Here is a 17,790-nt window from a genome sequence, read left to right on the forward strand (position 1 = left end):
TTTAACACTTCTAAACTGTTTGAATGTAATTGAAACAAATACATAAACTGTATAGCTGTCAACTGAAGTCACACACTTTCTGTTCCCTTTACGCTTATGTATAGGCAGCTTCCTGGTGAGCAATCTCTCCATTAATATTGGTGGAAATATCAGCTCCTTATGAGCCGGGTTTATGCAAACTTTATAGCTATTAAGACAACAAGTGTTTTATAGACGATTTAAAAATCGAGATCGTAGTTTAAATCAGAGCGACCGCAGGGAGCGAGGATTTAATAGATCGAGATTTTTAAACTATAAAACACGCATTGTCTTCAAGATTTTTATTTTTCACTTTAGTATAATTGCATGATAACTCCTAGGATACGAAATACGTAACCATGTCCATAACAACCGGGGAATAAAACAGGGTGTAATAAGAATAAGCGGGCGTAATAAGACTAAGCGGGCGTAATAAGACTAAGCGGGCGTAATGAATTCATAACGCCCCCATCAATTCATAATGGCAAAGATGCCAATTTTTTTTTTTTAAAGAACGCGTAAGTATAGTGAGTATGCACCACGGCGTCACCGAATGATTACGCCCATCGAACGATATCCATTTCTCGGGCTAAAGCCCTCGAGTTGGATTCATCGTTCTCCGGGCGTAATCATCGTTGTAACGCCCTTGGTGCATAAATAGCTATTTCTAACACTAACATCTTATCAGAAATTTTACTAAATTCAGAAATTATTCGAGGTGCGTCACAATACACAAAATGCGGAGGTTGCCGTGGGTACTATGGTAATAATATCAACAAATTTGAAAAAAAAAACAATTTTCATCGTTGAAATGTGCCAAAACGTTCCAGAAGAAATAAGAAAAAAGGGGCAATTTGTTACCAATGAAGTCTAAAAGTGCATACGAAAAGGTGTATGTTTCGTTTCAAGGCCGGAACAATAAAAAGAGCATCACGGACGTAACGGAAGATGTCATTTTGGCTTTTCTTGATATGGGGTAAGTGTGTAGAACTTCATTAAAAGTTAATTCACACTACGGCAAGAATCATTTGAAGAAAATGTAAAGATTGCCAGTTTTCGATGGCCGGGCACTTGCATTGGATGAAACAGCAGAAGTTAAAGAAGATGTTAGGAACAAGAGCACGAAGCTAATATGACAGTTCCAATTCAATAATTGTACTTTTCACTTTTGTGATAATTACTGTAAAAATGATGAATAAAATGTTACTTGACATTTTTAGCCAAATTACATACCTACGTGGATTACTAAATAAAATCACATTATAACTGCTATCAAGTGGTCAGCCTAATTAGTATTCTTGGTTGCGTACAAAATAAATTCAGAAATAAACCTTATGTGACTTGCCCTGTATAACAGATTTCATCTGATAAATTCTCTTATTTCTCTTATATTGTAGTAGTTATTTTTAATACGGATATGTTTATGCAACCTAAATTTTTTTTAGGAATGAAGAATGTGCAATATAATCGTTTAACTTGTCTCTCGTTTCAAACGCTTCAAAATATCAGGGCATTATATGTCATTTAATTAAATTAATAATCAGAAAATGAGAAGAAAGAGCTCTTCATTATTGGTTACTTATTGTACCTACCTAAATTATAACTAGATTTCAGTCTAGAATCTAGATAAATCGGTATACAATAAATAAATACTTAAATTAAATGGCGATTATTGATTCACCACAGACAATTTCCTTTCTAAGGATGTATCTCTCATTTTAGTTATTCTCTCTCGTTTCTAGATACTTTTTGAAAATGTTGTATTGTACTTCAAACGAAGGCTCCTCTTACGAACATGTAAAATATTATGATAGTAGTATAAGGGCCCCTATGCACACTGCCTACTTCTAAGGAAAACACCCCGATTTTCAAGGGTTAACAGAAAAGCAGAAAAAATCGTAAAAACACCCCGATTTTAAGGTATATTTTAAAATTAAAATTTTTCAAAGATTTTACCCTGTTTTTCCATTGGGCCACTTGAGCACAAACATGAATAAGGTTTCATCTAAGCGAATTCGTTTCGTTCATGAGTGGACTACGTCCATGAATTCACAGTCCTGCCCTGCTTTATAAGGATAACGACTTTAAAAGAAAATTGATCTAAAAACTATTTATTATTAAATTAGGATTATATGCGATTTTTTCCTGCTTTGAAGTTTGTACTATATGGGGGCCTGTTCAGCACAACAGTTCAACTTTAAAGTCAAAAATAGATAAAGAAATTTATATTTATGGTACTTATGGTGCCTTCTATTTATATAACCCAAATATATTAATGAGAGGGATATTAAGTTGCAGTTAGCTACATGAGCCAATATATACAAATTACTCATTACTTTAATTTCTTTTTCATCTGATCTAAAAAAAGGAGTACATATACAATAGATTTTCACCAGTTCCAGTGTAATTAATATTCACACAGTGAAAGAAAAATTAGTTATGTTAGGTTAGGTAAAAACAGTATCAGTCATACACGAAACAAATGACCGATGGTGGCGCTGCGCCGCTGCAATCGTGACAAACATTACGTTATTTCGTTTCTGTTTTTGTTATTGTGTGCGATGGTGTACCTTAGTTTTGAGGATGTTTTTTTCTTATTTGGAGGCAGTACCCTCATCTCAGTGTGTTGGGAAAGGGCAGAGAGTCTTAAAAAGTGTCACCAGAGTGGTTTTATTTGCTCTGTGCCTGAAAACTTAAGCATCCATGCTTAAGTCTATCAACTTTTTCTTTTAATCCAAATCTGTTAAAATGTAGGTACCAATTTAATGAAACACTAAGGAAGATTAAACATTCATATTGAATGAACTTTTGAGGTTATAGATTTACTTGTTAATTATTAGCCGTTGACGATTGTTTTAAATACGCAGCAGGCCAAGATATTTTTTTGTTAGATTGCAGTCAGGTCCTGTCACATACTACGTGACAAAGAAAGGTAAACACCCAGTACTTATAGTTTTATTTCAATAAGTTTTTGCGGGCAAATGTGTTTTGTGTCAGATAAGAATAAATAACTATTTTGTACCAAATAAAGGCACAAAGGGACCAGAAAATCGTAGTTTGGATTGAATATTTTCCATATAAGTACAGTTTTAAAGTAATTTCAAATGACTAATGCCATAAAAGTGCTGTTGCAAAGGCAAAGTGGTTTTTTGCAACTTGAATTAACTTTAGTAAATAGTAAAAATATACATGTAACAACCACGAGGGGCACGAGGTATACTTCATGAAGTAATTCAACCAGGTTCCGCCAGAGGTCACTTTAGAACATTTCGTTCCATAGATATATAAGGGGAAAATACAGCCATTCCTTCGTTGCTTGGGAAAACATATCAACGATTCCGGTACTATCCTCCATTTTTTTCTAGCACACAATTAATGTATTCTTGTCTTGTTTCCATACATCTGCACTTGAATAGAGAAGTACCTCGTATTCATCTAGTTGACGATAATTGAGAAACGTCATCGTGACAAATTATTTTTTGCTTTAAAGATGAAGACCTGTATTGTATGTTCCACTCCTTACAATTCTTCAAATAAAGAAATATCCTTTCATGGATATACAATATACCTAACTCATGGAAAACGCTAGGAATTATATATTTGTTAATTACATGCGTGCGACTGAAATAGAAACAAAAGGTACGTCTTGTCCCCAGTACTTCACCTATTGCTGTATCTTCTCCTTATATATCTATGTTTCGTTCGCCTATTATTATTTATTTTATTTTTCTAACACTAATATCTTATACTGTTTCCATGGTGCATTTGAGCTCACACCTTATGTTTCCCATAAAATACGCTTTTCTCTATAAGACACGTCGTCAATAGCAACGTATCTTATAGAGTCATAAAATACGCTCACACACATCATTCAAGTAACATTTTATTCATCATTTTTACAGTAATTATCACAAAAGTGAAAAGTACAATTATTGAATTGGAATTGCCATATTAGCTTCGTGCTCTTGTTCCTAACATCTTCTTCTTTAACTTCTGCTGTTTCATCCAATGCAAGTGCCCGGCCATCAAAAATGGCAATCTTTACATTTTCTTCAAATGATTCTTGCCGTAGTGTAAATTAACTTTTAATGAAGTTCTACACGCTTACCCCATGTCAAGAAAAGCCAAAATGACATCTTCCGTTAGTCCGTTACCTCCGTGATGCTTTTTTTTATTGTCCCGGCCTTGAAACGAAACATACACCTTTTCGTATGCACTTTTAGACTTCATTTGTAACAAATTGCCCCTTTTTTCTTATTTCTTCTGGAACGTTTTGGCACATTTCAACGATGAAAATTGTTTTTTTCCAAATTTGTTGATATTATTACCATAGTACCCACGGCAACCTCCGCATTTTGTGTATTGTGACGCACCTCGAATAATTTCTGAATTTATTAAAATTTCTGATAAGATGTTAGTGTTAGAAAAAATCTTGAAGACAACGCGTGTTTTATAGTTTAAAAATCTCGATCTATTAAATCCTCGCTCCCTGCGGTCGCTTTGATTTAAACTACGATCTCGATTTTTAAATCGTCTATAAAACCCTTGTTGTCTTAATAGCTATATTTACACAAGGTATTTAATTTTATTTAATTGGCATCGTCTGAAGTGGTTGGCGGTGTGTCTTCTTCAGAGGAACTGCAAGAATGATCATAAATACAATTTAATTGTTTTGAGTTGTCTCACCTTTCGTCTGTGTCTATTTCGCCCACAGCATTGACGAAATCATTTTTAATTTCGACAGTGTTGAAGTCAATGCAGAGAAAATTACCGATGCCCCAAAATGGATTTTTAAACCTTATCGTAACTTGTTTGTTCCCCGGTTTCTCCGGATTTGTTTCCATTTTATGGATGGTACATTTTGATATTGATGTGGATGCCACTAATATAGTACCATGTGTCACAGATACTTCTTTTATTGATGGGATTTGTTCTTTCTCACTAACTACTTGACCGTAATTTATGAAGTCCACCATTTTGTCGACTATTCTAAATTTTCTTTTCTTTAACAAAAACTGGAACTGATACAGTTTTTGTAGGACCTCCATATCTACACCATAAACTTTTGTTGTCATTTTAAGCTAACCTAAAATAATAACAGAGATTCTAACCACCAATTAAAAAAATCAAGTAGAAAATAATATAATTTTAAAATTACTTACTGTTTCAACCAGTTCAATAAATATTCGTTGAGCTGCTTATGCTAGTTTAAGCCACAGAACACGTTTACTTTACGCTGTTTAGCTGTTGATTTACAGCACGGATATTTACAGTGATGGTTTACCATGAGAGAAAATCTCGCGACAAAAAAACTTTACCGTACAAAAATCCCTAAATAGCAAGACGGCAGTGGCGTTGCTGAAGGAGAGTCCAATAACTTTTTTCGAGTTTTTTTCATTTAGTTCACTTGTTCAACATTGACGATATTGAATGCATTTAAAAATTAAAATAGATAAAAATATACATATATCAATCAGCTCCCAAACTATAAGAAACTAATTTGTTAAGCGGTAAATTCAAAATAGTTCATTTAGGGAGGAAATAATATAAGGATTAATATCCAAATGGTAATGTATCAAAGTTTTCTAGAATAATTCTCTTGTCATAAACAAAACCAAATTCTTTTGTTTCTATTTTATTTAAAAGTTCTTTAGTTTTAGAATCTCTGGTAATTCGATTATATTGTGTCAGAGTAAACAAAGAAAATAGGAACTGAATGAAGATTTATTGTCCTTTCGTAACTTAAACATCCAACTCTGGAACTATGAGTGGTACCCTTCGAGGTTGGTCATCGAATGACGCCACGGATAATGACGCCTTGCGTCCCGGTCTCCTGTTCCGCGTTTTCCTCAGTTCGCGGGCGTCACGTAGTGCCTGGTTTTATACGCGAGCCGTCATCGATAAACATGGAAATGCTGACAATTGTGTACTGATTTTTTTGTCTTTGTATTCTAAAATATTATTTATACTATCGGAATTAATCTTTTCGGACGTTGCATAATTTAACGTAAATCCTTTTATTCTACAAACAACTTTAGCTGTATTAGTCTTATAACAATAACTTTTTGGGCCTGTTGATATCCAGTCTGTTATCCATACGCCTTTACCTAATTCGTCTGTCCAATATCCCAATAGACAGCCTGTTTTAACAGTGTTTTTTCCATCATCTATATATACAATACTATCTGTATCATAATATGCTACGCTTTTTCCTAATTTATCTAACATTTCGTATAATCTTAGTCTTGCGTTTGCAGTTGTAAAAACAGCTATAAATATATTGGTATTGAAATCATTTTCTATATAGCAATCTTTTAACTTATAATCAATTTGTAACATATTTTCATTTATATCGTTTATACGTATATTATCAAGTTTGTCGTCTAATAAAATTTCATAAAACCTTTTAACATCTGTAACATATTCTGTTGCATCCATATTTTGTCTTTGCCCAAATTTACCCCATAAGGAATTTAAGCATATTTTCGCAACAGCCCTCTTTCCAGGGTTATTTTCTATTTTACCCAATTCAATACCTAGATTTTCTTTTACAGCTTTTCTATATTCTTCTTCTGATTCAAAATCATCCTGCCAAGGGCTTGTTTCTAATTTAATTTTCATAAACGCTTTCACATATCCTTTAAATAAATTTGATGATTTTTCGTAAAAATGCCAAACCTCATCAATAGTTATTATTTTGTAACCCTTTTCAATTGCTTTTTTTACTTCGTTGGTACACCAGGTTTCTCTGATAATTCTTTGAGATTCCGTATGAGAACATTTATCTTTTTGATTATTTAATTTTGCGCACAATTGACATAATGGAAATGTTAGTTTTTCATCACCAGATTTGGTTTTATTCTTAACAGGTAAAACGGGGTGATACAAACCTTTTGGTGGTAAAATTGCACATTTTATTAAACCATACCAATCTGAATTATACGTACGAGGTTTGAATATTTTAGTAGGATGTCCAACTGGATAATCATCGTAACCTTGTACTGTTGGATATAAACTGCAAATATCTATATATTTCATTTTCATCCCCTTAACGCGCAATTTGGTTGCATTCGTTCTTCCTCCAAAGAATGCTTTTCTAGGACTAAGTTCTTCCAATTCCTTAATTTCTTCTTCAATTTGTTTCATTTCTTTCTTATATTCTTTTGACTTCGTCCACTCACATTCCCACATTTCTATTAAGTTATAACCAGCTTTTTTTAATTCCTCGCTTCTTTCTATTGTTTTCTCATAAAGATCTTCCATAGTTGTTTTATTCTTATTATTAATAAAATCTGAACTATAACATTTAGTACAACCATGCCAAAAACACCCGTGATATTGGTAAACAGTATTGGATTTTTTATCAAATCCGTCAACTTTTGATCCACATATTTTCACTTCACCATTGTTTAATGCATGTTTTATATTTGGATTATGAAAACTATTTAACCATGAAATTGATTGTTGAGAATATTGATCTTTTTTCAGATTATCAACAACATCTATTGTATCTTTCTTAATATATTTTGATCTATATATAGCCAAGCAAACACCTGCAATAGTAATATATCTAAAAGGATCTATATTAGCAATTTCTAGAAACTGATTTCTTAATTCAAGACATCCTCTTCTTAATATATCAACATCAGAATTACAATAATCATAAAGTTCTTTTTTAAAATCAAACAAATAATTTTCTTTTCTTTTTTGTTTATGCCATTCTAAAAACTCTTCCCTTTCTTTTGGTTTCATAGAATTAACACCATAGTATTTTGTATCAAGTATTTTTTCAATATAGTTCTGATTTTCTGTTGTATTGAAGAAATGTGGAAAATATCCTTTTTTAAGTTCTTTTAGACCGAATGTTTTAGGGAAGTTTTTTAAAGGTCCTTGAACAAAATTACTACTATCAATAATTCTTAAATTAATTGATGTTATTTCCATTAACATTATTTTAGATCCATTATATACGCAGAAAGGTTTAATACCGTTTTCAACGCAATATTTTAGAATAAAGTAAGAATCATAACCTTTAGAATAATGTGCAATAGCTGTGTGTCCTCGATGATCTCTAGAAATTAACCATTTACAGAAATCTTCGTTAGTCTTAAAAGAATTAACATTTCCGCTAAAATCGTGAGATATAACTAAATTAGCAATGTGTTTGCCTGTTTCTTGCATCGCTTCATAATCAAAGAATAAATATTTTTCTGTATAGGTACAATTATTTGTATGCTTTCTAGAACCACAGTCAACACACACAAAAGGTTCTTCATCATCCAACGGTTTTTTAACACAGGTTTTGCATTTCTTGCATTGATAAAGCCAATAGTTTTTGATTTTAATTTTTTCTTTAGAGTATATTTTAGTACAACCTTTTTCGTCACAATTTTCACAGCCTTTTACTTTGTAAGTATATTTTATCACTTTCTTTCATTGTTGTTTGACAGATTCCACCTTTTTGTCGTTTCCATTGCATATAACATTATTTATGTTTTAATATTTCAACTTCTCTATAACAATTTCGACATTTTTCCCATCCACATCTGTGTTCTTTACTACCCTCTTCTATCATTTTGTTACCATTTTTAATGATTTGATTACCCTTCTTGTTATTTCCTTCTTCAATCATTTTTTTACCTTCGTCAACCATTTTATCACCTCTTTTGAGTATTTTATTACACTTTAAGCATTTATGAAATCTTTCACAAACTTCTGAATGATTTTCTAAACATTTTTGATTAAAACAATATCTATTACATTTTTCACAATATATTCTTTTTGAAGGGTCTTCTTTGTGATTACACATTACGCATATTTTATCCTTCGTTTTGCATTTATGTCCGTCTTTATTTTGATATGGTTTATCACATTTTTCACAATAATAAGACTGACCGTACAAACCTGTCATACTACTGATTGTATCGAAATGATTTCCATTTTTATATAAATAAACTTTTACATCTTTTTCAAGTCCTGAATATATTATAGAATTAAAACATTCGGCTGCTACGATTTTTATTTGAATATTTAATAATCTTTCTATATTCGCGATATCATCTAAAGTAAAATAATTTCTATTATATTCCCCAAGTTGATTACATAGTTCTTGAGCTAAAGTAGTTTGTAAATTTCTTCCCATTCTAATATATCTTATATCATTACGATCATATTCTTTACCAAGTATAATACCGGGTGATCAAGAAGGACTGTTTAAGTTGGCAATACAATTAAGAAAATTTTTATTTATAACACTGTAACTGGATATGTTTTGTTGGTTTATTTGACAAATATCTGATATAGGTATAGCATTAACAACGACAAGGCACCAACAACCGGAAGTTACTTCTGTTATACGATTTAAAATACGATTCAGTGTTACCAACTTAAACAGTCCTTATTGATCACCCCGTATTTGTATGATAAGTTAATCCAACAATAACAGCTCTTAGACAACATAAATTATCTTTGTTTTTTATCGGCGTTATGCTTTTCTTTGTTCGTGAGTCTTCTGCTATATTTAGCAATCTTTTCGCATTAGTAGCACCTCTAGGCATATTAACTACTTCAGCATAAAATGTACAACCGTATATATCTAAATCTTGATTTGAAGTTAAGATACTTTGAATTTTGTTTAATAAATTGTCAATATCAGAAGTTCTTGATAACCCTGTGGAAATAGGATTCCAAAGATCAGGATAATTAACCACTATATTTATTAAATCTCCTTCTTTGAAATTTGTTTTCTGTTTTACTATTTTAATCATTTCATTTAATCCCTCTCTAATGGTAGTAATTTTTTTCATAATTATGTCTGAAAGATCAGACTCGGATGTTTCTTCGTCTTCCACTAATATAATCTTATAGTAAACTTTGTGTCTCCCCCATTTTTTAGTGTATTCAGCTTTTGTTTCTATTATTTTAATTTTAGGTTTTTTTGAAAACTCTGTAAAATAACTATCTTCGAAAGCGAACGGTTGGTCGTTAATTTTTTGTAATAATTCTACCTTCTTCATTTTAGAGTAACCTTTGATATTCTTTTCTTTAGCAATTTTTCTTAATTCTTTTATCGTTGTATTCTGAGTCGATTCATTTTTTGACATCGTTTCCTCAGATAATTCCTCTAAACTTTGCGACCCGATTTCTTTAAGAACAGTATTTAAATTTTCATTGTTTACATTATCTGAAATTCGATCCACTAGATCTGTTTTTTTACTATTTTGCTTTATTTTTATAACTAGTTTTTCAGCAATCGATTTTAATTTTTTAATATTGAGTCTACTTAATTTATTAAACCATTCGCCAGCATCGAGCTCTTCTTTTAGAATTAATTTTATGAGGTCTGATTTAGTCTTCGAGTTGTATTGTGAATAGTTTCTTAAGCCCAGTCTTTTTGCAATGGTTTTTAATTTTTTTAAATTTAGTTTATTTAGGACAATCTCATTATTTGTCCGTGGTGTTAAAAAATATTTATCCATCGAGGACGGCTCATGGTGAGGCTTCGGCTTCGCCTCTGGGCTGGCTTCACCAGGCTTCGCTGAACTCGATAGCGAAGCTGTCTTTATTAATTTGTTCAATTATGTAAGCTTTATAATTTCCTCGAGGCTCATTTTACGAAGCTGATCTTTCGAGAGCCCCATTTATTAGGGAAAAAATTATTCAAAAAAACATTTATGGATGAAATTCGCTTTGCTCATGAGGACTTTGTCCGAATTATCCTTTTAAGTCGTTAATATATGTTTCTAATTTTTCATGCCATATTTTTTTGAAATGTCTTTTTTTATATCGTATCGGTACATCCATAAAACATATATTACAAGTAAATTTATCATTTCGTCTTTTTTTACAGTCATAACACATGTATCCGATTCCATATTTCTGATTTTTACTTTTAACAAAATTTGAATGAGATTTTATGGTTTGACAAATGGAACATTTTCTTAATAACGACTCATTATTCGGAGATGTTTGTTCATGATCAATCTGACAATATTCGGTCTCTCCACTCTCCATTTATTAGAAAGATATTATTTCATAATAAATGGCTCATAATACCAAAAGGGAACGGTCAGCTAAACAAAAGATAAATATAATAATTAAAAAAGATTATACGTTAACAGAGTCTAGTATTCCATCAGTTAAGAATTTAAATAATATGCGATCAAGACAATTAGCATTAAATTTTTTAGCACAAAAAGGAGATCCTACTTCTAAAAATATTACCTTAAAAGAGTTTGCTAAACAGAATAAAATTGGTGAAAACACAATCAGGAATCAAATAAAATTTCTCACTGGTGAAACATTAATTAAACATAACAAAAAATCAAACAACATAGAACAATATAACAAAAAACAGAAACAAATTAAATCTAAACACAAAGCAAACACATCTCAATCAGATTACAAAGCGTCCCTGAAAGGGACTATAATAGTGCTCAGCATGCCGCTGGGAGTATAAAAGATGAAGACTGGCAGACGGCTCTGCAGGCCGAAGAAGAATTTGAAAAATTTTTTGATAAGACTATGCATTCCTTGACTCGGTCAACGTCTTTGACTAGTGCTTCGCATGCTCATGAGCGGAATTCCCTATCTAATAAATAATGGCACTAATCGATGTTGCAGACAAAAATCAGATAAAAATTATTCAAAATAGAATAAAAAAAGACTGCATTGAGTTTAATAGTTTATCTGTTGGTAATAAAGTTAAAGCATCTAATCAACTGTATATGGAAAACAGAATTTTAAAAGAATTAGGAAATGCTGCGGTTGAAACAATAGAAAAAATGGACGAAGAAATTGAGTATAAAGATAATAAAATTAATGTATTGGAACAAGAATTAAAAGAGGTCAATATTTATGATGAAGAAAAAATAAACGCGTTACTGAACAAAAATCCTGTTATTAGATATAACAATAAAGAACGAGCAAAAAGACGTTTAGCAAATACTCTTTCTCTAGTTAATAAATGAATACGTCTTTGACTAGTGCTTCGCATACAGACAAAGCCCTCATGAACACAGCGAATTTATTAATCAAGGCAAACTTAAAGATTGTGGAATTAAAAAAAAAAAAAGAAAAAAATTATATTTATTTTTATTTGTATTATTTCAATAATTCTTATAATAATGTTAGTTGCATTTCTGCTTCGTATATACCCTCTTTAATTTTTTCGCCGTTAAGGTCAGAAACAAAATAAATCCAAACATTATATACGCGTTTTTCTACAACTGTGAATATTTCTTCAGTCCAGTTCGTTTTTAATTTGTTACGAAAAATATCAACCATATTAGACAATCTAATTCTATCACCAACTTCAAATTTTGGTTTTTTATTTGTTAATGTAATCATATATACGGTTTCTAATAACTGCCTTTCATTTTCTTTATTAACATCTTTTGGTTTCATTTTAATCGTAGTATGATAAGAATTGTTATAAGATTTTATAATTTTTGGAAGTAACGAAAGCCAATCAAAGCTGTCATATTATAATATTGGCTTGAATTTATTTCCTAAAGTATAGTTGAACCTCTCAACAAAGAAAGCTTTATTTTTTGTTCCAGTACTATAAAGATTGATATTGTATTTATTTAAAACGATCCTCATATCTTTATTATAAAACTCTTTTCCTCTATCAGCATGTAAATTTTTCGGTGGATTGTGTTTATCTTTAATCGCTTGTTGTATGATTTTTAAAAACGCATTAGCTACTTCTAATCCTGATTTAGTTTTTAAAGGTTCTACCCATACAAATTTAGAAAAGGTGTCTTCAGCAACTAGAATATAGATAAATCCCTTATTGATCTTTTTAAATTTATTAAAATCATTCGGTTTCGTCTTCGACTCCTTTGACTTTAAGGTTTTTGTTCTTAAAGTATAGCTTGGATCTTCTGATTTTCCTTTTGGTCTATAAAAAACATAAATATCTATTTGCCAAGTATCATCAATACCTCTGTGTTGAAAGCGACGTGTTGGATATTTTTTCCTAGAGGGTTTAAATAATTCAAAAATTAAAATATCTTTAGGTGATTTAGAAATATTATTTTTTACTGATTGACAAATTCTGCAAGTTGATATTCTTCTCCGGCGTTTATATTTTACAATAAATTCTGGTTTTCCAGTGGATTTAGTTTTTGTTTTGTATATTTTACAATAATCCATTTAGTTAGCAATAAACTGAGTTCCCTTCGGCTGCGGAGTCGTATTGATAAAAATAAGATAGAGTTGATAAAAACAAAATAGTACTTTCATACTATTTTGTTAATGAAGAAATCGATGATGACTGCCCCATTTGTCGTACCAAATGTGATCAACCTGTTAAAACTAAATGTAATCATATATTTTGTAAAAATTGTTTAGATAGATGGTTATATTTGAATAATTATGGAGCAATTCGCACGAATTGTCCAACTTGTCGAACACGATTGTTATTTTTAATTAATTAGACGAATTTTAAGAATTTATTCAGATGTTTATGCGCTTCTTCTGGAGGTAATTTTGTAAGTAACATAACAGTAACCTTCCGTAACAATTCAACTTCTTCATCTCCTGTCAGAGTAAATTCAATTTTTTCACCGTTTACTGTATCTACAACAAACAGTGGAGATACCATTTTCATTTAAATTGATTACTATATTGCTTTCCATTTATATATGTTTATTTTTGTAAATAATTATAAAGAAAACTTGATTAACATATAAAAAAAAATTGGAATACTTAATAGATAAGGTTTATTATGGTTATAACCACCGAGATTTTCATCTGTGTTTACCTTTTCTTTTTTTATTCTAAAAGATAGAAGATCAGATTCTCTAACAATAAAGGGTTTTGAAAGATCTATTGTTCCTTTATTAGTACTAATATCCAAATCTTTCAAATTAGCCGTTGAGTAGAATTTTATAACTTCCACATCTATTGGTATTCTAAGAAATAGTTCACCATCAAAAGAAAAGTCAAGCAAAGTAACAGCCCTTTGTCCATGAACTTCTTTAACAATTTTTCCTACAAATTGTAAAAAAGAATAATGAGTTTTTTTCATTAATTCAGTTTCCACGTTAATTAACCTTTCTCCGTAATCGGCTAAGTCTTTGGACTGGCTCTGCCAGGCATCATCTAGTTGTCCTTTATTGACAACATCATATTTATCAATTGCATCAGCAGTTTTAACTAATCTTCTATTACCAATATCGATATATTTTTTTGTAGCGGTTAGATTCACCGAATCTTTTTTGATCATATTACTGAGTTCAGGTTTAACGATTTTTAAAATACTTTGAGAATCATCTTTTTTGATCATGTTACTGAGTTCCGGTTTATAAATAATATAAATGACTAACGTTGATAGTAAAACTGAAATAATTGACGCTATTTTAAAAAATCGTGAAATAATAAAAAACAGGATCCACTTAAAACAATTTAAAGAACATTTAACGAAGGAAGAAATTAAGAAGCTACAGAAGCCTATAACTGACAAACTTGATAATATTACTGAATTCGCCTCGCTCATGATGAACGAAGCGAATCCAAAAAATGTTTTAGCAATCGAGGAAGAAGACAGGCAACAAGGCCTGCCCAGAGTTCACCAAAGAGGATTTAAAGATCCCGGATTAGACGAAGACTGGCAGGCCCAGTCCAGAGGCAAAGCCGAAGACAAAAATGTTTCAAAGAATGCGGAAGGCGATGATGTAAGCGAATCGGATCATTTATTACGATTACCAAAATCACCTTCAGCGTCCACCTCAATAAGTTTAGATCCGAATAAAGATTTAAATTTTGATGTTATTGAAAAACAATTTAAATTTGAAAAACCTTCACATTTATTATGGTTAGACATTAGAAATCGAAATGCAAAAATTGATACAACGATACCCGAAATATCAACTAAATTAAAATCATTAAATGCACACATTACAAACGCAAAGAAATCACAAGAACAAGAAAAAATTGATAATTTACAATATGTGTATTCACAGTTGAAAAAATATAAAAGTGTTTTAGAAGATATTCGAAAAATTCCTTTCTATGAAAAAGTAAGCGGTATTTTTTCAGATCCGAATGAAATAGTAGAACGTCTTAATCTATTAATTGCGTCAAAAAATGCTGGAAATGATTCAATTAATGTATACAATGAATGCGTAGAAATACTTGATCAATTGTTAAACTTGAAACTCATAAAAAAATCAGATCACAAAAGGATATTCTCGACGCAACTTGCTTTTTTAAACTGAATAAATGAGCCTAATACCTAATTAGCCTAATTCTGAAAATCCTATTAATTTATCTGGATTAAAAGGTGAAATTGCTTTAAAAACAGCAAGTCTCTGGTATAGTTGGGATAACATTACCGAAGAGTATAAAAATAACGAAATAAAATACAAGTCTGGTAAAAACGACTTCGCAGCCGAACTCAAAAATAACGAAATCAAGAAAGAAGACGATAGAAATGAATCGGAGTGGACAATATTAAAATTACCAAACGGTCTGTACGATGAAAATGAATTAAATAATTATATCCAAGAATATTTTGGAACGTTTGAAACACCCCCGTTTTATTTTAATCTAAATTATGCAACTAATTGTTTTATGCTAATTATACGCGACATAGACTATGAAATTGACTTCTCCCACGGTAAGATACATGAGCTTTAGGATTTGATAAAAAAATATATAAAGAAGGAATAAACTATGCAACAAAAATTGGTAATATCACCAAAGATATTGATCAAATCTTGATTCACTGTTCCCTAGTTTCATCTAGTTATCAAAATAATCTCAAAAGTGATGTTATATACGCTTTTACTCCAAATATTTCACCTAGATCTTTAATTAATATTGAACCAACGCATCCGAAATATTCACGAATTAATCGTACAGATTATATATTTAATATTCGCATTTCCGTTACAAATCAACTAAATCAATTGATAAATTTTAATGGAGAGTGCTTAAATTTTGTTATAGATATTCAGTAAGTCTTCGTCTTTCTTGTAGAGTAAATGGTACTTGTCGTTCATAGAAAACAATTATTTCCGAAACAATATGGGTTTGGTCTTAAATATCACAGAGATATTAGAGGTGGAAATATTTTTCAATCTATAAAAAATTTGCTATACCTGCATTAGTCTTTTTATATCGTAATATATTAAAACCTTTTTGGAAAAATAATAAAGAGGATATCATTCAAGGTGTGACTTCAGGGCTTAAAAATATAGCGTCTACATACGTAAAATCACCGCCGTTTTCTACTTATAAAGAAAAAGTTATAAATCCTATTCTAAACAAAATTAAAGAAAAATCGATGAATGAACATTTACGAGGCGACGGATTGAAAAAGGCTAAGACTGGCAGGGCGAATCGATTAACTAAAAAATCAAAGGAAATTATTAAAAATCTGCTGAAGGCTGAGGTTTCTTAAAAGACTTCTTTTTATTTAAATAAATGGAAAACGTTGTGGACAGTTTATGGCGTATTGATGAAATGCCTGTAATCGATGAATCAACAAAAAGTTATACTTACAATGAAATAAGAGAAAGTAATATCAATGTGAAAGAACTTGAACAGTATACGCTCGAAACTAACATAAGCGGATGGAAACATTTATCAGGTGCCTATATTTTTGTCAAATCTAAAATTAAAAACAATCCAAATAATTATGCAACTATATCAAATAATGGGATAAATGATTTTGACTATGTGAGGTTATTCTATGAAGAGGTATTGATAGAAGAAACAAATTATGTGGGTGTTGCTACGTTAATTTCAAATCTGACTGAATTTTCAGGAGATGTTTCTGATACTTCAGCAGATACGTCTCAATACAAATATGATGCGCAAAATAAATCGGAAAAATTTAAAGATTTAGACGTTGATATAAAAACTATTATTTCAAAAATCACAAATAATTCTGCATTCAATAAAGGATATTTAGAGAGATGGTTGTTAACAAAAGATGAAAAAGCTATTACAAAATTTATTCCTTTATCTAAAATTTTCCGATTTGTACGAGACTGTAACAAAGTTTTGAATGGAAAAATTCGCACTGAATTACGTAAAAATAGGGTGAAAAATATATTACACGCTAAAGTTGATGGAAATTATGATTATGAAATATCTGATATTAGTTTGTGGATCCCAATAGTAAAACCCTCATTAGAAACTGAAAAAATATTATCTTCATTATTAGTTAGCAAATCTAACTTTCTTTGTGGATGGAATGCGCTTAACTGTTACCGTAGTAATTTGTGGTCTTCTGGAAGTGGAAACTGGCGCGTTGTAAATAATCAAAATAAAATATCTAGAGTTTTTATAGTTTTTTCTAGAGCTGAACGAAACGATAATTTTACCAAGACAATGATGATTTTTGATAATATGAATTTAGAAAGAATAAATATTAAAATCAATGGTACCCAACATCCTACTTATGAATATCAAGTGAATAATGAGGATTTACAACGCTTGTATGCCGCATTCCTCTCTTGTAATTATAAAAAAGATTTGGATGAAGGTATGTGCGTTAGCTATAAAGATTTTTGTAACCTCTATTTAGTTGTTGCTTTTAATGTAACAAAAGAAAATGATGAAAATTTATTTAGTAAAACAAAATCATCTGAACTAGAAGTTAATTGGACATTAAAAGATTATCAAAATGTTAATTACCATATATATGCTGTCGTTGAATCTCAAAGAATTGCAAATATGAATATCATAGATGAAAAGATCTATTTGGAAATGAAGTAGACGAGATTTTACCAAGTTTTTAATTAAATAAATGAATGA

The 17,790-nt window shown here is 30.6% G+C and overlaps 2 long non-coding RNA genes across 3 annotated transcripts; one reads left to right on the top strand and one right to left on the bottom strand.

Moving 5' to 3' along the window:
* The first annotated feature begins 247 nt into the window (after positions 1-247).
* LOC138139387 (uncharacterized) lies at positions 248-1,229 on the top strand. The gene is made up of 2 exons (XR_011162282.1): positions 248-994; positions 1,053-1,229. It is a non-coding gene; the product is annotated as an uncharacterized lncRNA (long non-coding RNA).
* A 2,659-nt stretch (positions 1,230-3,888) lies between these two features.
* On the bottom strand, positions 3,889-5,334 carry LOC138122270 (uncharacterized). Of its 2 annotated transcripts, none has more exons than XR_011156411.1 (3): positions 5,181-5,334; positions 4,705-5,104; positions 3,889-4,656 (listed from the first exon to the last, which is right to left on the bottom strand). It is a non-coding gene; the product is annotated as an uncharacterized lncRNA (long non-coding RNA). The 2 variants fall into 2 exon arrangements; XR_011156412.1 differs by having other exon boundaries at positions 4,705-5,124; positions 5,181-5,332.
* Positions 5,335-17,790: the final 12,456 nt, after the last annotated feature.

This window comes from Tenebrio molitor, chromosome 1, assembly GCF_963966145.1.
Source record: "Tenebrio molitor chromosome 1, icTenMoli1.1, whole genome shotgun sequence".
Lineage (NCBI taxonomy): Eukaryota > Metazoa > Arthropoda > Insecta > Coleoptera > Tenebrionidae > Tenebrio > Tenebrio molitor.